We start from the raw sequence: 26,426 nt of genomic DNA on the forward strand, positions 1-26,426 counted from the left end.
CAGAAATTGCTCTTAAATCTACTTAGTGTAGCATTGTAGTCAAAGTACAGAGCACTATATATGAATAATATAATTACAATTTCACTTCAGAGTAGTGTTATACCTGAATTTCAACATTCCCTGTCACGACAAATAAAAGTGGGTCACAATTCAAATTATAGTAAAATTAGTTCACTAAAAATGAACAACAAAAAATTCAAAGTGTTGTAGCAGCTTAAGTTAAACAAAAAAAAAAAAAACAGTCTCTATTTATTGGTATGGTGGAATTGAAATATAACTTGAATATCTGCTGTAAATCGCGTTCTCTGTTTACGTCACCTGTGTGATGGCGAACTTAAACAAAAGATCAGTGTGGTGTGTGCTCAAAACAACCAATCCTGATTAATAAAAGAAATGCATTGATTTGGCCTGATACCAATCCTTCTGATCCAGTCAGGACATCCCTACTTACTTGCATGTGCATTCATACAACAGGCAGAAACACCCATTTCGAATTTTAAAACCCCATTAAATGGGGATTGTTAGTGGTTATCAGTGTCATAGAGTCGGATCAGAAGAATCCTCCTACACCGACTAGTATATCAGTGCAAAAGATGCCTATTAGCACATTTATTGAGGAGCTACATTTCAGTGAATCACACATTTCAAATGACAAGTCCTCATACAATATACAGTATCAACACGTTTCCTTAAAAACAAGAAAACAACTGAATTCAAAGAACAAACACCAACCATGCAAATTTCTATCCCTTTGATTGGTTATCCTGAGGAAAAATGTAATTATATATGAGGACTTGTTCTCTCTTCCTTTTTTATGACAAAGGCTGAAGGGCTAAAATGTAGCTATTCAGTATCATAAAGTGTGTGTTTATTTATAGCAAGACAAGTTTATGAGATAGCACCAGTGATACTTGAATAAAAAATGTCCTGAAAAACATCCAGACAATAAAAGTGCAAGGTGTAAGCATTGTTAATTGTAAATTGCTTAATGAAGTGTGTTTGCCACACTCCACATGCGCTGTATTTACACAAGTGATCAGCCACAAAAAACAGCACCTTTCATTAAAAGACATCCTCAAATAAAATGCCACTGTCAGCACTATTTACATGTACGTATTTACATATCAAATTTGGTGAAATGCATATTTACTGTAAATTCAGGCTGTCTGAGTGAGACACTATGTTAGTTTTCCTGTTAGAAACCACTTACAGATATTTCAACAGACTAAATTTATGGAGAATGCCATAATTTTGGCTCCAGTTCTTGGAGGAGTCTGCAGTTTAAATAAGGTCAGGTTTAAAAACAGCAGCAGTTACACCACCTTGTCCGTAGGCTTGAATGATATAAAAAAAAATGTAAATATCAGCTTTTTTTCACAGATCAGCTCAGTTTCAGCACTGCGCCGTCATATAAAGTGCATTTTTTCCATGTTGCGAAAAAGGGCAAAAGTGATAAAATTGTGGAGAACACCTGATTTTAACAGAATATTACCAATCACCTCAGCAGACTGTGACAGACAGATTTTCAGTTGAAAATTATGTCTATCAGCATTATTCATTGAAGTGGTACAAGTATTCTCCAGCACCCAGACACATATAAAACGCATATGCGTAAATAAAATAACAACAATAAAAAAATGTCAACAGCACTGTGGTGAAAGCTAAAAACAAAGCTGTTTGTTAGTTCCTGAAAAGTTGTGAGGCTTTGTCTTGACGTCAGCAGAGCATCACATCTGTCTTGCAGTATGAAACAACGTCTATGTGCTACAGCAATGTCAGTGATTATCATAAAGCGTGAAATCTTGCCATGTGCCTCAAACGATAAACAGTCTCTGATTTGAATGTGTAAATGTCAGCCGGGACAAACGCTGTGCAGCGAGAAGGGGGAACAAACTCTTTCACTTGTCCATGCGCATGCAAATTAATACACACACACACAGGCACAAGCTACATGTTAGCACATGACATATGGGGACAATTACTGTACACACAGATGTACACATGTAAATACGCACATGCGGATGGGTGGCACATTGTAGGAAAAATCAACATTAAGTGTGTAGGTGATGTGTCGGGCTTCCACAAGCTTCCAGAAGAGCCTCAGTGCTGCCCGGCATCGATTCTACAAATCAATGAAATAGAGATAAACAATATTCTTGTAAAAGTTATTCTCTTATTTGTTTTTTTAAGATTGTTGGTTAGTAGGTTAAATTGGGTTGAGCCATAAGATATTATTCATGTTATTTTCATATTCATCGAAACATTAAGTGATCCTGTTTGCCCTGTATGGAAGATTCTTAATTTTGTATGGTTGCAAAGTGCTTTGATTTGCTCTTATATAATATAATTAACTTTGCAGTGTCACACGCACATTGTTTAATTCAACTAAAAAAATATGCTAATAGCTTGTTGTGTTAATACACTACTGAAAATAATCACATTTTAGTTTGAAAAGAGCCAAAAAGAATGTATTTTAAAAACACTTAACAGTGGGTCAAAATAATCAGCTGGCACTGGGCACAATTTCAAACCCCATTATTTATAGTACTCTCCTAATTTCTGCAAAATTTTCTTTTGTCACCCATCTGCATCTGCAGATAACAAAAAAACACACTTATAGAGCCACATACACAGCAAGAAATTAACAGAGGCAATACAATAAATAAAAGAGGTAGAGGTAGAGGCAATTAGAAATAGAAATTCATCTCTACCAGATCAAAAAAATCTAGTTCACACCATACTGCATCATTGTTTTTGTCTAATCAATCGACACTTAAAACTGAAACATAACCAAACACAATCTGTAGGTGTGGACGGGTGTCGCACAGACGTGTGCAGTGCGCCTCTACCAAATGTATTATTGTTAATATAAATAAAAGTGTATACACATGCACACATACTCCATACAAACACAATTACAGGCATAAACATACACTGACAAAAATGCGTACATGAACACACACACAGCTGTACACATGCATGCACAGAAATACTCACACCTGCAAGTACACACACTTACAGAGCCACAGACACACAGTCAGAAATAACTGTTAATAGTCACAAACACATACACACATAAATATAATATATGTTCACACACAGCTACACACATTTACATGGACAAAGACTTAGAGACATATATTACATTGTTAAACACACACACACACTGGCAGGATATTCTTGTTTTTATGATAATTTTCTATTATCACTTGTAAATAAATGCTACTAAGGCAATGCTAACAGATTTATATTTCATGTACACACGCACACATGCACACAACTGCAAAAGTAGAAGTAAGAGAACCACGTACATGGTCACGAACAAATTCCCAGATGCACATTTACAAGTAGAAACTTGTACACACACACATAACACAGAATATTAAATGTGTAATAATTAAATATGTATACATGTAACACATAAATGCACATCAAAACTGCATTCACAACTGTAGAGGAACACACACTCACAGAAGTACATACACGGTCAGATATAAACATGTAAACAAACACACACATGCACACTCACAAATATATATACATGTACTCAAGGACATACAAAAGCATACAGCAAGAGATGACACTCATAGAACCACACACACTGCCAAGAATAACATATACAAAAAGTATTAGTAGTAGTAGTAAACATATATGTTTAAAGAGCACATACATATGTGCACACACACACTGTGAACACACACACATGTAGCCTGATAAAGATGTAAACACAACTGCAGAAGCACGCACACACACACACACACACACACACACACACACACACACACACAGAGAGAGAGAACCACATACACATTAACAAAGACAAGAACACATATGGTCCAGCACGTAGTAGTATTGTAATATTATAAAAATGTAATATGTACATACAAATTTGAGCACATAAAAAAGGGCACACACATATATGCATGTACACATAATCTTATAAAAGTATGTACACAAATACTGCCTGTACAAATACACAACTATAAATAAATAAAAATAAAAACCAACCACAGAACCCTCAAAACTATATACAAATTATATAAACACACACACACACACACACACACACACACACACACACACACGCACACTATATATGCAAACATGCACAGGTTGAAATATACACACAGATCAATACGTATCTGTGTTTATACACACACACACACACACACACACACACACACACACACACACACACACTCATGCACACACGGAACAAGTTAGTGAGATGATTAGTCAAACAGTCGCTGATGGCAACAAAGTGATGCCACCCACGGACTCTGAGCACAAAACACTGCCTGACTGAAACCATAAACATGTTTATATTTACTCATTGTGTCCTTTTAGATCAGTGTCTGACATTTAATATCTTAAACTAACCACTGCGCAGACAAGCACTTTCAGAAAACCGCTTTAATGGAAAAATCTGGGTAATAATTGGAAGTAAAATAAGTAACAATGTCTCATCTGCAGAGTCAAACATAAAATACAGCATCTGCTGTAATGTAGTTTTTTATAAGGACCTGACACAAAAAATAAAACAAAAAGATTTCCACAATACTAAAAAAAAATGATTGGGAAAAAAAAAAAATCACAATGCCAAAGAAAACAATTAAGTGATTTACTGGGTTATAAGGTGAAAAAAGGAAAAGAGAAAAGTAAGTGAAAAATAATTAGAAAGATTTTTGACAAAACTTCCTAAATTGAATTTTAACCCAATGATTTAAATGTTAAACAGCATTTGAGTCATCAGTAGAAGCACATGTAGTCATAACACCTACAGTCAACTCATTAATAAGAGACCAAAACTTTCTACACATCACAAAACAAAACATTCAGAATCATGAATTAAAGTGCAACTACACTGATCACAACTGGGTCATCAGTAAAAGTAAATACTGTCAACATCGTTCGTACAGGACGCGCTGTGAGTGTCATTTTGAAACTGCTCATCTCAGTCATAAACAAGAAAAAGACACTATCAAACAGGCCCATATGACAGGAGATGTGAAATAGAAAATTTTATAAAAATGCCACACCTGAGAAATACAAAAAGTGAGTCAAATCGTGTATTTAAATGACTGTATGATCCAGCAAAATTATCACTCTGCACCGAGGATCTTTACTGTGAGTGTAGTGAAGCAACACGGCACCCTGATAATATTCAGCCACCCTATTTCACTCTTTTTTCTTCTTCTTCTTCTTTTTCTTTTTTTTTTTAAACGTGCATTTGTTGTTGCCGAAAAGGTTAAAAGATTTTTTTTTTTCGTTCCAGTCGAAACTGAGTGGGTTGTCAGAGAACCGAACATAATTTCCCCTGGTGCTCTGGTAATATTATCACTCCAAAGCATCATAGTTTCAGTTTGACTTATGGATTTATTTATAAGAAGAAAACAAGTCTGACACCAATCAACGCAAAAATACAGTCGCAGGTTATATGTCAGTTTGAGCAGCACATTTTGAAACTGACACACATCTTGAAAAACAAATGTGACACGAATAAATGTCATGTTAAGAGTCATGGTGTCTGCTTAAGTTTCAATATGACCGATCATTTTATAGATTAAATTGAAGTGTGGCAATGATCATATTGCAGAATTTGTATGGTTTAATTTAAAAAACAAGTTTAAAATCAGTTGTGTCACATTTATAAACTACATTTTAAATTTCAGAGAGGAAAAACACGGTGCCATAAATGTTATTTGAAATACTATAATTGTTTAAGTAATAATAATCAGCAACACACTTTCATATGTGCAGATTGTCACATAGAAAATAAAATAACGGTTTGCTAACATTTAACACCACTCCACCCACTACTCAAGAGTTTTTATGTCACCTTTAAAGGATCATCGATCAAAGTAATTTCATTCTGATTCAGAGTTTCACTATTACTGGTACTTTTATTTATTAAAAAACACAAACCAGAAGCAAAAAAAGCACACTTTGTGCACAAGTTAAGTGCCAAATAATTACTTAGCATTCTTTTCTACAGTAACACCAGCAGTTTAACTTTGCTGTCCACACTTGAACGCCATGAGGACTGTTCAGGGGCCTGTGACAAAAACACCAACCAGCCGACTACAATTTCCTAGAGCCCGACAAAAACTGTGAACACAAAGTCAAATCACAACTGAGGTGGACAATTTTTCCCCAGACAGCAGAGGTTGGGTTTGTCTCTGTGGGATGTAAACAGTCGTCGCTGGAGTCGATCGTCCCACCGACCTATTTCACAAATTTTACCTTAAAAAACATGACATAATCCAGCATGACTGTGTCACCTAAAAATATGTAGAGGAGTCAGATCAGCTTTACTCGGCGTCTTTTACTATCAAAATTAGTCAGAGAGCAAGGAGGAGATGTCGAGGCTGGGCTTTGATGCGATCAGGCGGTGTGTGTGTTTGAAACAGTGAAAAGGAAGCTGAGAGGATGAGAGAACGGTGGGTAGAGGAGCTGAAACGCTTTTCCTCTTTCTCTGCCGCTGGTATTTTTAAGTTGAAAGACAGGGAGAAAATGAAAAGAGAGAAGGGTGAAAAGAAGCAGAAAAGACAGAAGGACAGAATCAAAGAGCAAAGCAAATTAAAGCACTAGGAAATCTATTTAGTTCTAAATTTAAATACATAAAAACAAACATGAAAACAGTCTGTTGTTTTCTTGGATTCAATTTTAAAAAATGAGGTCAAATTTACTCTCTCACATTTTTGTAATAACAATATTTTAGTTAGCAAAAAAGGCTTAAAATACAAAAAGGAAAGTAAAGAAAGGAGGGTGTAGTTAAATCCTGAAATGGGTAAAATCATACCAACAAGAAACCTGGGAGGCTTTTTTTAACTTTGCTTAAACAGGTTTGTCATGAATTCTGCATTATATTCACTAGTCATAGTTTACATTTCACACTGAAACATTATTTTCCAAGACGTGGGTTCAGTCTGAATCATGTCACCTTTTAATGCATCATCGATCAAAGTTCTCCTTTTGATTCAGTTTCACTGCGAGTGGAGGAATAGAAAAAAATTTTGTCTTTTGTGTGCTTCTGAGTGTTTTGAAGCAGAAACAACAAGAGAAAACTGAAAGAGAGACATGAAAAAAAGAGGAGAGAGAGAGAGAAAGAAAGGCAGGTTGGTTACATTGTGGTGCGTGTAGATCTGCTGCAAATAACAGCTCAGACAGAGAAATGTGGGAGGCTGCATAGAGACAGAACAAAAGTCTGTAGGAGAGCTGTGGCCTACAAACACTTAACGTCTCCATTTTGAAGTGAGATGTGAAAACGACAGCACCATCTGCTGAAAGTGTTGAAGTGGAGAGGAGTTAACCAATTATAACTTGCTCTCACACACCTCCACACTATCTAAATTTATCTCAATGTAACTACATGAGTATTTACATAATTCCTCCTGCTTTTTAGAATGAAAGACTCTCTGATGCATCATATAAATCAGCTGTATTAAATGCTTATTTAACTCAATTCATGCTGTAAATATGCACATAGTGATTTGAGTGAGCTTTGAATCATGTGGTAAATTAAAGGCTAAATTAAGTGGTTTGAACTTTACTCATTCTGACTAATAACACGTCCTGCCTGACAGCCAGCGGAGTAAAACAAAAGACGCAGAGAAAGTCAACCTCATGAGTAATCTTAACCCGCACCTCAAACACTACCATCATAACGCCCTTGAGCAAGGTACATAACCCCAAATCATGTCCTAGATATGTTTTGACACTGTTGGTCAGCGGTTGCTTTGGCAACTCTCACAATACAATGAGAATAAATGACTGTCAAGCATGGTGCTGCAAATCTGAAAACTTTTCCAGGATGACTCGGTCTTTATCATTCAGCTGTTTTGTTCGGGGGGCCACATTTTCAGAAAGCTAAGGGCTGAGAGCCTGACATTTCCTTGAGCTATTATTCTCATTATGTACTTGACAAAACATGCCATCACATTTTCAAACTTGAACTTTGTTCCACTGCAAAAGTGATCCAACCATAAACAAAAACGACAGCATTATTATGCATTCAGGACAGGAGCACCGTTTAAAGAATTTAATGCGGCAAAATGTCTGCATGATTTTTTTTACTTCAGAACTGAACGTCTGGCCCGAGTTGACCTGCAAGCCACCAGCTGAATAGACCTGCGGTGCGCTCCAATACCCGTACTGCCATACTGTTTAGTATGCCAGAAAAAGATTTAGTGTGTCCTATAGTATGTCAAGCGCAGTATGCCAAAAATACCAGGACGTTCTACTCCATGCGGTTGTATTTTGCAGTACGCAAACCAGCATGCTTTTCTAGCTATTCTGACCCACAATCATCTACACAGCGTAAAATACATCACGTTAAATGGGCTGTAAACAGGTGACCACTTGACAGCTGAAGTCGCAATGATGGATGACAGCATGTGACATGACAGTGTGTGAATCATACAGATAAACAACAACAACAACGACAACAACAAATAACGATGATGGAGAAATTTGTATGTAATTTTACTATCTGTATAATAAATGCTAGAATCCACAATGTATGCAGTTATAACTTAAACTTGCTAACATTGCAAGGTAACAACAGCAGAGCTCTCCGGGTCAGTCTCTTTCTCCGGGGAGCTCCGTGAATGGCGTTTTGTTTGATCTCCATGGTAATGGATATATGAGCAAGAGGGTCAAAGTTAAGGGCGCAGGGTTATGAAGATGTAGTGTGTTCTGATTGTGTGCATACTTTGTAAGAGCAGCCACAACAACTACACAAGGCTATGACTATACTTTGCTTTCAGTAACTGTGAGAATTACAACAATACACCTGCCAGTGAGGTTACAAAATGCTTTGTGAGTGTCAAAAATCTCCGTTCTACACACTATAGAGTAAACTACTACAAGATTATTAAATAGGACAGTATGAATGACTGGAAAGGCCATTTTCACAGCAGATATTGGAAACATTTTGGCTACTTTCAGTCTCATTATTTAAACAGTGGAATCATGCAATAAGTTCCTAACGTGCTAAAATGTTGACATAATCAAATGTAAGTGTTTGTCAAAAGCTATATTTCCTTCTGTGGTCACCTGTAGTTGGAGGCTGGTGTACAAACAAAAATCTATGATTAAATATTAACCCTTCGAAACCTGTATCGACATCACTTTTCTTTTGCTGCTTTCAGTTGCCTTTTATTAAGTAAGTATAAAGTATTTAAACCTTTGAAACCAAAGCAAATTGGTGCAATTTTTCTCAAAAACCTGGTAAGAAATGTCCCACAAACTGCAAAAAATTGGTGGATTTAGAAAATTATTTTTTAAAACATATGGAAAAATGTCCAGAAAAGAAAATAAAAAAGCTAGGGAAAAATACATTTAGAGCTAATAATTGTAATTCCACATTTGAAATTATGTTACACAATTATTAGAATTTTTAAGCACTATTTTAATTATTTCAATTTTTTAAAACTAATTTTCAAGTAATTTTCTTGCAACTTATACTAGTTTCTTGCTAAGTTTGGGTTAATTTCTTCTCGTTACTTAATGCATGCATGTTTTTTGAAAAAATTTAGCCAATTTGCTCAGGTTTCAAAGGGTTAAAACACAGCTGCAATAATAGAAAGTATGTTTTAATAGGAAAAGTTATAATTGTGAATAAATATTGACCATTGTTAAACAATTAAAAATGTCATTAAAGCAGCTCTTGGTGGGTTAGTGTCACTTCAGATTTCAGCTGGGATCTTCCGAGGGGAAGTCAAAGAGAGGAAGTCAACAAGACTTTTTATAAACAACTATCGTGCGAGTAAAGATGCTCAAAAGCATTTCACGGTGCCTTCTGGGAATTTTCAGGGACCCTGAACTTCCAGTACACTGTGGTGGTGTTTATATTAGGACTTAAAAGGCTGAGAAGCTGAGCAATTCATGACCCACTGATCTCACAGCAGGCACTTTAACACACCGCTGGTTATTTTATTGGCCAACGCTCCCCAGCAACGGGCAACAATGAGAGAAAACAAGAAGAACAAAACTCCATTCAGATGTGTGCTGACTAAGTGGAAAACACAATAAGTAATATATCTGTATCCATATCTGTTTTTCTGTTGTCCACCACTGAATTGTAAAGGGAACCTGAGATAGTTAAGTGGATATAGCAGATAATGTAATTCATACACACAAAATAAACGCAATACATGTTCATGTACCTGATGCACCGAAATCAGAGACAAAGGAACATAATAGACCTTTCAAGATATTAATACAGATATATCAGTCCATCCACTATATACTGTATCAGCAGCACACTGTACATTTAAGACCATTTGAGAATAACTTTAACACGTTTGTGGTTGTTTTCTCACAGAATGAGAAAGGAAATGGGAAGGTGGAGGCACACACCACTTGAACGACGTGTGTTGCTGTAATACTGGCATATTAAATGACAAACACATTGCACACAGGATATCTGTGAGAAATATGGACATGACTCCTCTTATTTGAGCTCACTCTTTGTGGACACTCTTAAAATAATTTTAATCATGTCACAAACATCTTGCACTACTGGAGCAACAGTAAATATATTTATGTTAATTGTATTAGCTTTAAATATTTAAACTAATGGGGTTGTTGTTTATGATTTTTTTTTTTGTATTTTGTTTCATCCAAATGTTTATTGTGTTTTAGCCAAACAACACATAAATAGTTATAGACTTGAACTATGAAATCACAATAGGGCTACAACTAAACACTACTTTTTATTATCAATAAAACTATGCAGATTATTTTCTTGATTAATCATTTCATCGGTAAAAGTTGAAAAATATTGATGGACACACCATGCAATTTCCCAGAGCCAAAGTTGACATTTCCACATGGTAGCCTATGTTTTGTCCCAAATGGTCCCAAAATCCAAACTATTCAATTTAATATCATATATGACAAAGAAAAGCATCAGTCTCTCATTCAAGAGGCAGAAAATCAGTAAATACTTGGGTGTTTTTCTTTTTTATAAAAAAAAAAAAAAGAGTGCCAAAACATTTATTTGACAATTAAAATATTAGTAGAGTATATTTCTGTTGATTGACAATTTCATTAATCGATTACTGGTCACAGCTCTTATTCACAACACTAAATATAAAGTCACCAAATATTACCACACCCCACCAGCTGTCACAGAGAAGGGGGGTGATGAGACATAGTTTAAATGTGGCGATAACTGCGCACATTTTGAGACATAAGGCTGTCAGAGAGTCAGACTCTGTTTCAAACTTAAAAAGTGACAGAAAAAGTGTCGAGAATGAAAAAGAGAGCTCGGGAGATGTTAAAACTCTGGTTCCCTCCTCATCTCCACACTGAAGGTCAGTTTGACCCCATGTCTTTTAAATGTTGTGGTTAGATTTGAAAAAAATAAATAAAATACTGACATCAAAGTCAGATCAGCTTATCCCAATAAAACTGTTAAATAAAATTCACAGATGCTCATTACTGTACTCTGAGCACTGCAGAAACAAACGACTCCTCTGGTCTCTCTGTATGATGTGTTCGCTGGACGATGGATGATCTTAATGATGCAAACCAAGCTGCTGCTGAGAGGAGACAACATTGAGTTTAGATGGCTGGAGCTTCCTCTGCTGCAGAGGAGGTTATTGACTCCAGGAGGAGTCTGGAGTCAATAACAAAATCTTCCGATCATCCTTAATTTAAATCATGCTTCGGCTGTGATACATTCCTGACCAATAAAGCAGAACAGGAAACTTTTTGCTGATTGAAAACATCTGATTTCCCCACGTTAAACAATTTCAGCTTCCCTGAGGAAAAGATTATTTCCCTTCCACATCATTTTCTTAAAGAGCTGCAACAATTAGTCTATCAACTCAGAATTAATCATTAGTCTGAGCCCTTTTTTGTTTAAATGGAACAAATATTTGGTCGGACAATACAAGATATATGATTGCGTCAAATGGGGCTCAGGGAAGAGGTGAAATGCATTCTCACTGTTTATATTTTATTAAAAAAATAGAAATAATCACAAGATTAATTTATTATGAAAACAATCATTAGGTTAACCTTGTTTTCTCTTCATAGGGACTCCAAAGCACGGCTCAGTGATAAAATCTAATTATTTCTTAATGCTCTTTATTCCCTGCAAGACACAGTAACAATGAGCTCCCTCAGAAGAATCACAGTGTGACAATATTTAAGGGATTATTATCAGTGCCTCAGAACATGTTACGTACAAGACCACTCTGAGAAGCTGTTTTTCAGTTATGCCAATAATTACAAAGAGACATTCATTGTTTATAGAGGTCAAAAATGTGTGTCACTTAATGATGACGTAGGAAAAGACATTAAAATACCCACAATCCCGTATTATAATTAATTCCAGGACTACACCATCACATTGTTAGACTATAGACGCCCTATCTGCAACAATTTAAATTAGTTATCAGTTTTGGTTTTTTTTAATTAGAGCGCACCAAATTCATTTGAAAGGTTGTAAAACTGCCATATAATCAAAAATGAACTGCTTGGTCTGAAAGGTTCAAGTTTCAGTCATTTAAGTCACACTAACTAAAAGGCCAGGTCAACACTTTGAGCTGGACTGAGAGCGAATCAGAGAAAATGACGAACCTACAGTCAGTGTAAAGATTAAAGGTCTAAACTTTTTTTTTTAAGCAAAGCTCTCTTTATAATTTTGTTAAATTTCCACAAAATTAGTGCATATGCTGTTTTTTAAACACAGAAAAAAAAACATTAAAAATAAGCAATAGGCTACTTTCCAATTGCCAGTAGACCAGAGGCGTGTGCAGGGCTCTACAGCAGAAGAGTATGCCTTTCTGTTATTGTTGTTTTTTTTCTTTGTTCTTTTTTTTCCTGGTGAGTCACCTTTGGGCTGGAAAACAAGTTAGTAAACGGTAGATGCAGCATGAAGGCCAGAGAAAATGTTACACTGATTCTTTTTTAAGTCTCTTACTTATTCATTCTCTCTCTAAAAGCGGGTGGCTTTGGGCAATGTTCGAGTGCTGCTTAGATGGTATTTTGAAGCAATCTATCATTGCATTGTGCTGGCAGTGGTGGTTTAAGGTGTCTTATTTCCATCACTGCTGATCAAAGTCAGTCAGAGCTGAAGCACATAGATACAAGTTCTTTTGTCCTCTGGAAAAGGGGGCTCAGAAATTTAAAATTCATTGTGTGGACTGAAATTCAAGTTTTATTCACTGAAATCACACAAACTGAGTGAGGCAAAGTCAACACTTGGACTGAGAAACAATCAGAGGAGGTGAAAAACCTACAGTCAGCGTAAATGATCAAGACAATAACAGTGCTTTTTTTGAGGCAAACCTTTCTTTGTCAGTTTGTTAGCAACTTTATTTCTATAAAAAGAGACACTCTGCCCTTTTGCAATCATGTAAGCCATTTGTTTATGTGTTTAAATATATGGTTTGCATTAGGTGGAATTAATTAAAATATTTTCACAGAAAAACAGAACTACCTGCTGTTTCTAAAGGCAGTGAAGCTTATAAAACAGAACACCACTGACTCCCACTCTCTTCCTATATGCAAAGTGAAAAGGAGCTGGAAATACCGAGGCCTGTTTACTCAAATGTCCTACAGGTTACACAGAGTTAAGCATTTTCTCCTGCTGAAGGATGCTGATGCAAACATTTTATGATTAGATTTAGGGACTGGCTGGCTTGGTTACGGTTATAGAAAGATTGTGGCCTTCTTTAATGCAAAAATGCCTGCAATGACTTATGATGTTATTATTGACATTTACCAAAACCACAGTTTTGTAAAAAACCACAGACAGGACTCTGGTGGCGAACCCTGGACTTTGACGTTACAGTTCTGCCCTGCGTATGCCCAGCACATCCCCCTCAACCACCTCCCTGCGATACGGCCATGCTACATAAATGTACCCTGACACACTGAACTATGATGGTGAACATGGCAAACATATCAGCATGTTTGCATTGTCGGTATGAGCTTGGCAGCTTGCCTGTAAAATTGCAGTAAACTACAGGCAGCTGTAGTTGCCAGCATCCCATCATTATTTTACAGTGTCACTAGTGTAAATTACTTTAGCACTATATGACCGATAAATGTATTACAGTATTTTACAGCAGAATGTGAGATTTACAGTGTTATACTGGCTCCAAAAGCATCAAGATTTATAGTGTTTTACTGTCTTTTGGAAAAGCTGTACATTACTGACAGAATTTGGCAGTTTTTTAAGCATTTGTTGCAGCACTTATCTTGGAGCACAGTAATAGAGCTGCTGGCATGACTGCAAGCTCTTATTTGAAAAGTTTAAATCAGCTGTAGGTTTTAGCACTAAAGAGAAGTCAGAAGTGCATTTGTTGGAAGATATTTTCAGTCTGTTTTGGTCTCTTTGTGGAATTATATATTGCTGACAATATTCTTGAAAGATACAGTGAGCAGAATTGTCCTTTAAAAAAAAGTATATTCTCATAAAGAAAAAATCCTTCTGAATTGTCACTTATGACAGTAGTAGTGTGTGACAGAGTGTCTCTCTGCTGAGACTTTCTTATTTTCTGTGTTTGAGGCATTTATGGGCTGAGACTGGTACTTTATAAAAAAGTAGTGACCAGGTGCCAGACTGTAAGCACCAGGCATCCAAAATACAAAGCGCCAAAAAAAAAAAAAAAAAAATGCAAATAATGCGAGGCAAATGCCAAATGAGAGTGAATCTGAGGTTGGATTTGAATTTCACTTTTGCTGGTGAGTGTATGTAGAAACAACAACTGACAATCCTGCAAAGTACACCTTTAAAAAAATCTAACTTCAGTGCTTCAGCTTCCAGTTTACATTTTGATATTTTTTCAATGCAGCATGCAGTGTGAGTAGAGAAACTTCAAGCTTGCTTTAACTAGATAATTCAAGGCTGTTATGACACATAAGTCACAAACCTGTGACCTTTAGAGTGGGTTTATGAGTTTTAATCAAAAAACAGATCACTCTACCACATCTCCTTTATTGATCTTTACATACCTCTCTATACACAATGAGACTTTATGCAAAGTTATCGACAGAAATGAGAGCTCCAAAAAAGCCACAGTCAACAGTAAAAAAGAAAAGTACTGCAGGAGCATTAAATCCCTGCACAACACAAGCTTTACTGAGCTGTGGGGATTTCTTGAAAAAGCCTCGTCCCTTAACACCTCTACACTATTAACACTTTTAACATGTCACTGCATCTTTTATCATTAAGAAGCTGATTTTATCTGGTCAGGTGGGAGGTACAGTGACCTTTTGTCTCAGTGTATACTTAAACGTTAACACTTTCTCTCCTCACAGCATGTGTGTGCACATGTGTTTATCAGCCTCTACATCACAGAACAGTGTGTGAGCACGAGTTTGTGTGCATGTTGGTGGCATGCATCTAGCTGTCCTGATGTGAGAGACTGCAGGCCTCCTACGGTCTTGGAGACAAGACAACCACGAGTGGGAGAAGTCTCAAAAACACTCATTCTCATACAGTAACACACAAGGGCACAGACTCACTTTTGATAAGACACTGAATAGTCCTTTTTTAAGATTGCCCAGCTAGTATTAATATCTGCCTATATCTGTCTGTGTCATAAAAAATATGCAGTGTGGCCTATAAATAATATTTCAATGTGTTTTCAACAGAAAGAAACTTTTCAAGAACAGAATAAGGTAGGTCATTGCACTAGAGTCGAGCTAAATGTAATTCAAAGATGAAAAAATATTCAAAACTTAATCACCATTGGAAGCCGGTTGATATCATCTCACTGTACTGGCAGACCTGTTGTCAGAAAAGCTGAAATAAGACAACATATCCTCTTGATAAGGAGTGTTGTTTTTTTTTCTCACAATGCTAACGAAACACTTTCAATGTACAAATTCAGTGCATCGGGTGCCATGTTACACACCCTCACTTCGATTACTGTTTTCCCCGTTTACAAATAATTACAGTAATTACACACACACACACAGCAAGAATGTTCTTTACTGTGGTTAAAGGACAACGGTAATGAGGTCGGAGATGCAGCTGTGTTGTCACAATCCCCAAAATAATCTTGCATTTATTGCATTTTCCCATGTTGTAAACCTCAATGCGACTCCATATGAGAACAAAAGACAACAAACTGATTTAGCGGTCTGAAGCATTTCTAGAGAAGAGCTTGCATATTTAAAGACTTTCCCAGAGTAAAGGAACTTGTTACAGCGTCTTCTGTCGCAGTGATGATGGACGTGGTGATATTGTTAGGTAACGCTCCCAGCAACAGCGAGGGATACTTCGGGTCATTTGAAGTGGGGTTGTATGAGGTACTCGTCCATTGTCAGTGTTTTACATACAGTAGATGTCAGTCAGCACGCACCCAGTTTGAAAAGGCAGGCTGCACCAGCAGGGAAGCAGAGGAATGTGCTGCTGTGGACGAGAGCAGTGTGCTTCTACAAACTGGGAGAGTGCAAACTAACATTTACTATATATGTAATATATTGACTGAACTACCTCACACGACGCCACTTCAAAGGATCTGAACTGTCCCTTTAAAATGAGTAACCACAGCAGAAACTGGACTGAATAATCAAATCACAAATATTTTCAAATACTGAAAAGTTTGTTGTGCATCAGACAGAAATTCTACTTGTGTTGCCCTCAGGGCGACTGAAAAACATACTGCAGTTTTGCATGGGGCAAAGCTGATTACCGAGTCATAAGCAATAAAGCTACTGTTGGGCAACACCTGCACAAAAACTAGGCAGAAGCAACAAAGTGATGAAAAAGGTAAAAGACAGATGTGATGTTGTGATCAAAGGACTGAACTTTAAGGCAGCTTTTTTTAAATTTTCACCCATTTTGCTCCCACAATGGAAACATTCACAGTCTAATCAATTGCATCAGTGTGTTATTTTTAAAAGAAGTACTTTGTGTTTTCCCACGTGATGAACCAGGGTACACCCAAGTGATTTGGTAATGGCAAGCTTAACTAAATGTTATGAAATACTTGCAAGTCACTTTATAACCCAGTGGGGCCTCTCAGCTGTCACGAGAGTGACAGCAATGACCTTAAGGTTTGACTTTTTGATGGTTTTCTTATATTGTGAACTAAATCAAACATTTACAGCTACAGGAGAATAATCACAATTTAAAATTTAGACTAAGAATAAAGAGAAGCAAGAGAAAATGTGAACCATTAAACATTTGAATGGTTACTATTCACGCCTCTGAGATTTGGCAGAGGACTCTCAGTGAGTCAAAGCATGTTTAAATCATTGGAGGTGTTGTTAGAGCGTGGGACTGAATCACAAGGAGTCATTTTTCTTGGCAGCAGTAAGTCCTGCTCACCTACTGTGAAATGTAGTTCAGAGTCGTTGTTTCACTCAGAGGGGAATCTAATTTTCTGCAGATAATAGGCTCCCTTGTTGACAAATAGGAATTACTGTGCAGCAGTGCCAAACCAGAGAATTTTACATGCATAACGCTGCATTGTGCAAACATGGTCAGAGAGATATGTCAAATATGAAAGTGGATGACATTAAACAGTGATGAAGATTTTTTTGGACTGCACTGATCAATGAACCAATCTAGACAGATGTCTGTTTAAACAAAGTCCTTAAATTTAAAGTATAATTACGATCATTTTCATCCTGAGTCATATTTTGGCTCCTTTTTCCACCACAATTATCGATTCTGGCCAAACTGTTGACCACTGAGCAGGTTTGAGCTTCAGTTTTATTGAGCCTTGAGGGCCGCAGACTCTCCTCCATCCATCCTTCACTTGAAACGTAAACACGAAGACCAAAACAGCGGTGGCTTTGTGGCGAGTTTCCAGACATCTACAACAGGCCAATTATCTGAGCGCACATTTTTAAACAGCTGAGCTTACAAAGATAAAACACTGCTTTACTGTAGAGAAGGCATCGTTTACAACAACTCTCCTCCAGTCCAAACAGGCAACAGACAGAGTATTTTTTTCCAACTTACTTGTGACGCATGACAGTGAAAATAATGATCGAAAGTCAAACCTTTCCCAAATTTAAGATACCTTCTTAGTCACGGCTTCTGCTCTTTAGGTTTTGTTTTTGCCTGCTGGCAGCTTCCTCTGCAATTTAAAGCAGTGCAACAGTAAATTAAGATGGCAGGGCCAACTGAATTAAGCCACATACTTTTTTTTTTTTTTTTTGCATAAAGATCTGTATGTCCTGTTCTGTCTTCTGAAAAACAAAGTCCGTGCATATAGCCGATCAAATTTCATTCTTAACTATTTGCATAAAGCAGCCCAGTTCTATTATAAACAGCAGTCGCCTTGACACAGACTTTGAACAACACATCCACATTTACTTTCCATCTAATATGTCACCTTCATATCTAAAAACACAGTCACACGTCTTGTGTTGCACCTTGACTTGCTGATCTGCTTTTAATCGCATCACGTGAGAATTTTTTTACCTGGCAAAAACTGCACCTTGAGAGGAAAATAACTTTTTTTAAAGGAACAAGTACTTTTACTGTTCATTTTCAAAACTGTACTTCTCTTTACTTGAGTATATTTTTGAGCCTGTAATCTACTTTTTATAGCACTACACTTGTCATTTACACCTTTGTTACAACCACCGCTAGTCTGCTCCAAGTGCAAGGATTAAGTTTAAGAGAGGAGAGTGCGTGAGGAGCGCTTCCACTGCAGCTGCCTGGAAGAAAAACGAATCACCACCTGTCTTCTGACTGCAATGCAGGGATGACAAAACAAAACCCAGAACAAGAGGCAGCTTCCAGCAACCATCCCTGACCACATCTGGCTGCACTTTTTTAAACCAACGTCTAAAAAAGACAACAGTAAGCCTACATGATGAGGCACCGCTGTGCCTCCTGAAAAACACTGACATCTCCGCTTTACAAAAACCTTTCCTTTAACCTCCACAGGCACACTGAAATAAGCTGCACATAGTGTGGGTGAAAGTGTAGACACCTAGCTAATGCAAGCTCTATGTTTATTTTTCATGTGTAATGCTGATATTTAATACTATAATAAGAAGAGAGGAATAGAGAGGAAGACACGGAGAGAGAGTGGGAGATTGATCACATCTCAGTCTTATATAGGGTTATTATTTTTGATTACCTGCTTCATTACAATTAAGTTTTATTGACAAGTGCAATTTTATTCATTATTTGCACCTTAAAAAAAAGAGAGTAACTTGTAACTTGAGTAATTTTTAATTTTTGAGTCTTTTTTATGGGCGCAATTGTACTTTTAACTTGGGTATAGATTTTCAGTTCCTTGATTTATTTATTGTTTTCACTTTTAAAATATCAACAAGATATGTACTGATTTTAAAGAATTTTTGAGGATTTTACAGCTCTAGTGTCATCGCATCACTGTTTAAATCTACAATATATATCGCATTTCTGTACAATTTCTAATTTATTATTGGTCAACTCAAACGCAGTAATATATCAGCTCAGCCAATTTAGCTGCCTGGCTCTCGTCCAACAACATTTTTTTCCTTTAAAAAATAAACAGCAAGATGTGCACTCAGACAGCGCAGACCGCTGCCAAGGCCAAATGTACAATCTTGCAATATTAATCAAAGTGAAAAATAATTTGTGTCCAACCTGTGGCTTTCATCGGCTCCAAGATTTAACTGGCTCTTCCTTGGCCCATGCTACACAAGTGTCATGAAAATCAGGCCAGAAGCTTTTCTGTAATCCTGCCAACAAACAAACAAACCAAACTGAGAAGTGTAATATATTTTATATATATTATTTTTTGACTGCTAAAAGACCTTTTGCAGCGCTGCACCCTGAAAGGTAAAACATGAGCATGCAACTACAGAGAATTTGGTCAGATTTGCTGAATGTGATAAAATGGGAAAGTCCAGCTCAGGTGCATGAGTCAGAGTTCTGCTTTAATAATGACACAGCTTCAGATCAGATAAGAGGCAGGCGGTAAGCAGGTCGCCTGTGATCGCTCGGCACATGATCTCTCTACCTCAGATTGGCGGATTGTTTCCTCGCATGGCGCCGTGTAGACAGGAACAAGCAGGCCACTGATAGGGGAATCCTTCAGAAACTGTTTCTGATAAACAAACAGGTGATCAGTGGCGGGGATACTGTGTGTGTTCCAGGAAAACGAATATATATTCTGTTTCAAAACACACAATATTTAGTCAGCTTCAAGGTGAAATGACAGTTTTTCTTTTCTTATCAACTTCTGAAAAACAAAACTGAGAAAAGGTTTGTGGGTTTCATGCTGCACTATTCAGGAAGATGTGTTTTGACAGGAGGCAACGGTATTACTGCATGCTGACATTTAACTTTAAGTCTGAGTGTGTGTGCCCTTGTGTGTGTGTGTGTGTGTGTGTGTGTGTGTGTGTGTGTGTGTGTGTGTGTGTGTGTGTGTGCTATCTGTGGAGCCAAGTAAAGCCCACACACTCCTCTCACCCAAACTCTCAACATTTGACGTGATCTAGCAGCCATGTGGAAGTTTCTCATCTCTTCTCAACAACATTTATGAGCAGCTGATTGTAGAGATCAATTCGTCAACGAAAAAAATTGTCGGACAACAAAAGATTAATCTGAAAGAATTTTGATAACTGACTGAACGGGAATGTATTTTATAGCAACACTGACAGGTTTAAAGGGGATCTATTATGCTCATTAGGTTCATACTTACGTCTTGTGTTTCTGCTAAAAATGTTTTCATGCTTTAACGTTTAAAAAATACTTTCTGGGACGTTCGGTTGCTCTCTCATGTGCAAAGGTTATATCCTTGCTGTGGCGACCGTGGGCTTGCTTGCGGCCCTTTGAAAAGTGCCCGTCTCTTTATGGCCCTTTCCCAAAAAGTCTGGTCTGCTCTGACTGGTCAACGCTTCCACATTTCGGCATCTCTGTCAGGCCCGCAGGAAGTTCATCGGGCTTTGAAGCCAATTTCTGTAGAGGCCAAACAGTGTAATTACACCATCTGATGATGCCCTTTGACCCAAAAATACTTTTTCCGTTGACTTACATGGTGACAGAGATTTGTAAATGAGTGGATTTTGTTTTTTTGAGCATCCAAATCCCAGTGAAAAGACTCATTTGACTTTCATAATTTGATTCAGCCAGACAATATTTCTAAAGTCTAGAGGAGCCGCACGCTTAAATAACTTTATTCCCATTTAAGTTAGCAGAGCACTAAACTGGAGATTAGCTGTTCGGCCGGCGGTAGTTGGCAGAGTCAGCACAGTGCGGTTTTTACTCAAAGAGATCACTTTTACTTACATTTTCCTAACTGAAACTTCAGCCATGCTTTCACTGGATCTCAACTGAATGATCTCTGCAGAACTAAACAGTAGAGCTGGGCGATATAAAAACATTATACTGTGGAGATATGAGGCTATATATCGTCTTAGATATTTGGATATTGTTATATCGTGATGTGGAATACATGGTGTTTCTTCCTAAATTTAAAGGTTGCATTGCAGTAAAGTGATGTACTTTTCTCAGTTCTACTTGTTTTAATACTTGTCTTTACCCACTTTGTCATTATATCTACATGACTATTGATTATTGATCAAAAGTGGAATTGAGTTCATGTTTTTCGAAGTAGCAATAGTCATTTCTATAATGTTGTCAAGTTGTCAAAAATAAATAAATGTAATGCTCAGTTCTTTCCTTAGCATTAATGAAGTGCTTTTGATGTTATTGTTGACAGTGGCATGTTTCGATAACATTCAGAAGTAGTAAACTATTAAACATATCCAGGAATCTCACAGGCCAACACACACTACCTAGATAACAGCATATACTGCAGCTGGCTTGTTTACGCGCCCACACAGTCAAATGTCTACACCGAAAAAAGGGAAATAAATCTACCTCATGCACATCATTCACTTTACTTTAAATATATAAAGAATATAGACCACAACAAATGGTTTCAGGTATTCTAAGATGATGAGATGTCATCATTAGCACACGTCAAAGTCAACAAAGCACACACACCCTCTGCACAGAGTTCAAATCATTATACACTCAATCTGTCCCTTTTTCTCTTTCACTCCTGTAGTTTTCTCTTGCAAAGCTGCATATTTGTAGACTCTTGCATTAACAGGCTGATGAACCTGCTATTTACAGCTGTGTGCAAGATTCAAATTAGCTTTTCTCTTAACGTTCAAAAGGTCATGCTCATCTGCTCTAAATGCCAGGCTGACAATGTGTGGAACATCAGGAAATGCATAAAACTGCAGAGAGGAAAGTGACATTTCTAACAGAAGAGATGAGCCAGGTAGTTAATATTTTACTCAATTTAGTAGTACCTGGCAAAAAAATATTACTCAGCTGCCCTAATTACTGTGTGTAGCTGAAATCCTCTTTAAAACATGCATTTCTCTGCAAAAAAAACCAAAACAAAAAAAAAAAAAAAACACAGCCTAAAGAGTTATCGGAGTAAAAATATGTTGAAACCAACTCTGAGGAAATTTTTGAGGAAATTCCTCTAAATATGAACAACTAAACTCTTCCTCAAATTACTGGCAGACCTTTGTCTCCATTCTCTCTGTATTGTTACCCAATGACATAATTGTGTCCAGGACTTTTGCAAAGGATTAGGATATTAAAGGCCCCTAATATGAAGCTTAACAGTTTTATTTTCCAATATGAAGGTAAAAATATTGTTAAAGTCCGTGCCACAGAAAAAAACCAAAAAAAATAAATGATGTGGCATCAAAGTAGTCAAAAACAAATACATTGGATATAAAAACACTAAAGACACAGAAAATAGACAGAGGACATGACCTCAGTCCTGAAAAACAAAAAGGGATTTGTTGCAGCTGGATTCTGCTGGTCAGGAGCTGAATGATGCTAGAATGCTGGTTGACCACACATGACGAACATTTGTTCGAAATGCTGAATTAGTTGGCACTAGTAGTGACCACCTAAACCAGTAATTGTGGTCAAGACTTGACCATCTGGTCAAACTGGTGCAGCATCTCTGACCAGCAGCTGCTGGGAGGGTGTCAACATGATGGCAGGAACGTAAAACAAAACGCATAATTATATGCTGTGATGCTGATGTTGTGTTGTTTACAAAGAATGGAATTAAATAATTCTGTGTTAATTATTTGACATAATTTTTCAAGAAATGTCCAGTAATCGTCCAGATCGCAAATGTTTTTTCACCTGGACTGAAAAAGGTAAAACATTTTAACTTTGAGCAGCACAGCCTTCTACCGTTAACGTTACCAGTATTCTCTGCCGGCCTGATTTCCAATTTGCCGTCTAAAGTCTCCCTGATTCCACGTGAACGCAGCATCTTTCACGTGTTTGCAAAACATCATCATGTGTTGTAACAGTTTTTATTATATTAATTATTAAGACTGCAAATAAAAATGTAACTTTTGGTAGCTTACTGGAATAATACATTGCTTTTTCAGTCCACATTATGCCGCAGTCAAAAGATTGAAGTGAGATAAACAGACTGAAAATGTAATCATATTAGATAAAACAGATGTTGACAAAGTTTTCCTTTGGCGACATAATTTGCAGTTGCAAAAGGTAATAAAACACAATGTACATTCTTGCCGAACTTAGCATATTGCAAAATGTTTAAAATCACAAGAAAATTGTATTGTGATTTAAGTATGGTGATGATATCACATCATGGGCCCTCTGCTAATTCACACCCCCAGTAATAGTGTAGTATTAGCAGCTACATTAGTAGTTATAGTCATCTTCAAATATATTATTAGTAATAATAGTCATGATAGTAGGAATACTACACCAGTAGTAGTTGAAAAATGAGTAATAGTCGACCGTAGTAGAATTTGGTGCAATAATATTTATTTAATATTACTGCATACAAATGATCTCTTTAAATCCATTCTAATATTTTAATTTGCATTTTAATGTTTAATGCCTTATTTCCTTTTTAATGTTTTGAATGCATCATGTAAAGCACTTTGAAAAGTGTATGAAATGTGTTCCAAAAATAAAGCTATCTTTCCTTACACACATATCTTTAGACTTTGTAACATTACAGAGGGACAGTGATGTTATCACGAACGCAAAGTGCTAAAAAAAAAAAAAAGACTAAAATCACAGCCGGTTGCAAAAAAATAAAATGTAGCCCACGCAGCAGATTTATGTTATCTGTCAAGGTCACCCTTGCAGATCCCAGCGTGCCAGAGGCCTTTAGAAAAACACACTCTTGGCAAATGTGATTTTACAAGATCGTAATAGCGTGCTGATGGATGGAGGGCTGGATGTGTGTGTGTGTGCCAGAGACGATGTGAGTATGTGGGTGTCTGATTGTTTACCTGCGTGCGACAGTATGAGGGCGTGAGCAGGTGTGGGTGTGTGTGTGTGTGTGCTGCGAGTGGGATGACTTAATGATAATAATCTCTCATTTCCATAGCCGGCATGCTTCACGGCCAGATCCTTGCCTGATTTCCTTATGAAGCTCCACAACAATCGCCAGTCTACACACTGACTTTTCCACGTTTAAAAACACTGAAACCTCCTTCTATGATGTGATCAGTGCTTCTATTTAATTAAATTGGGTTTTAAATTTGAGTGAGACGTTCACTGGTGAACACATCCTCTACCATTCTGCTATAATAAATTACCAAGTTATTGTCGGACAACTACATCTCTGACAGATGTAAATACTGGGACACTGAGTCATGGTTTTATACGGTTATTGATTCAACATCATGTCGCATGGAGGTCTTACATAACCTGCAATGTGTCAGCATGCGCACAAGCAAGGATTATTTTAACGTCTGCAGGAGAAAAACGCACATAATATGTAGCTGTTAAAGTTTGTTTAGTCTTATGAAAAAAAATCACTGTTATGCCTTTGATCACATATAATCATGAACACAGCTATGGTTGCAGTTGTGTGATAGTTGTATCACTGCACTCAATACTCATGATGATTTAAACTTCTCATAATGTAACACAGAGTCATGTTACATTTCTTATGCACTTCCTAAGCCCCCCAAGTCATAAAAATAAAAGATGATACATTTTATCCCCCATAAAAGTTTTTTTAGGGGGGAGTTTTACCAAGTCTGCTGCGAGGGTCCAAGGACAGAGGGGGGTCATATGTTTTAAAGCCCTCTGAGGCCAATCATGATTTGTGATTTTGGACTTTAAAGATCAAAATGGAATTGAAATTGAATTGAAATGACTGTTTGTTCAGCCCTCTGAGGCATGCTTTGTGATTAGGCTACAATGAACTGTGACTTGATTCATTCGTAAAGCACTTTGGGTTGCCTTTGGGTAGAAGTGTGCCATATAAATAAATTAGCTTTGCCTATAGACAATATGTAATGATTACTCGGCATGTGCTGGTGAATCTGTAAAATTAAAGGCCTGACTGAGAGTGAGAGAAAATCCAGACAGGAGATCAGATGTTTGGAACAAGTGGTCATTTTTACTGAATATAACAAAAGTGGGTTCACTTTTTATTCTAGATTCCCCCCAATAAATGGCCCCTGAAGGAGGTTTCAATTTGGAGAATTTAATCTCCACACTGAAGGACAGTCAGCCTCTATAATATGAATAAACTAAAATCCAAAGATGTCACATTTTTATGCTTTCAAAGGCATAGAAATGTTACATATTTCATACACATTTCCTCATAATTTACTCTAATACACAGTAGTGTTGTCATGACACTGGAATTTCTAACTTCAAACTAATACCTTGAAAAATATCAATACCTTTTTTGATACAATGAGGAAATGTGACAGAACATACCATTCAAAATTTGTATTATAAGACAAATATAACAAAGCTATGAAATGCCAATAGCAGTTTTCCTTTTCTTGTTTGGTAGCTGAGAACTGCAGTAATACTAACCGTACGAGAGAGAGGGAGAAAACAGCTGATACAGGTGCATTGAGTTGTGGCAATTTGGTCACAACCTCGACCAGAAAAGTGGAGCTCAAGTCAGTTCTTTCTCAAAAACTCTCATAACAAAATATTCAGACGAACAGCAGCTGATGCAGCAGGATCAGATGTGATCTCATCTTATATACTTCAGAGTTTCCTGCCTCTTCTAAGTTTCAACCAAAGGCCAACAGCAACATGTCTGTATCCTTTGGAAGCATGTTGTTGACAGCACCTCTTAACCTGCCTACGTTCAACACGACTGTGTCTTTCATGGTACTTCTACAACAATTTCTTAACTCACATCTTTGGGACGGATTATATCGTGCCGACTCAGCACCTCACTGAGGCTAACTCCCTGTAGACACCTCACACGGAGGCTATCTCCCCACACTGAAGCTCTCTAGTCTCTGATATCATTTTTTTAGACATTCAGTCAGTTTTATTCTACCCTGAAATCTGGAAGTTATCAAAACTGTTTATACACACAACAGAGCGTCGGATTAAACATTTGACATAACACGAGGTGTGATGTTCTGTGGGGATCAAACAACTCTTTTCTTTTCTAATCTTGATCATTCTCCATAAAAAACAACAACTG

At 37.0% G+C, this 26,426-nt stretch overlaps 1 long non-coding RNA gene across 24 annotated transcripts in view; it reads right to left on the minus strand.

Annotated features, from left to right (window-relative positions):
• The window catches only part of LOC148187662 (uncharacterized), a 90,450-nt gene that overhangs the window by 21,401 nt on the left and 42,623 nt on the right, over nucleotides 1-26,426 (minus strand). For 7 of the 24 annotated variants that reach the window (XR_015778481.1, XR_015778465.1, XR_015778478.1 and 4 more), the window contains one exon: nucleotides 2,016-2,122. The exons of 8 other annotated variants lie outside the window; for them this stretch is intronic. This is a non-coding gene — a long non-coding RNA (uncharacterized LOC148187662). Of the gene's footprint in view, nucleotides 1-2,015; nucleotides 2,123-19,567; nucleotides 19,663-19,943; nucleotides 20,031-26,426 lie in introns of all 24 variants that reach the window. 9 more of the 24 variants (XR_015778483.1, XR_015778474.1, XR_015778488.1 and 6 more) reach the window with 4 other exon arrangements.

This window comes from Plectropomus leopardus, chromosome 13 (assembly GCF_026936395.1).
Source record: "Plectropomus leopardus strain MGB_pleo_1.0 chromosome 13, ASM2693639v1, whole genome shotgun sequence".
Classification (NCBI taxonomy): Eukaryota; Metazoa; Chordata; class Actinopteri; order Perciformes; family Serranidae; genus Plectropomus; species Plectropomus leopardus.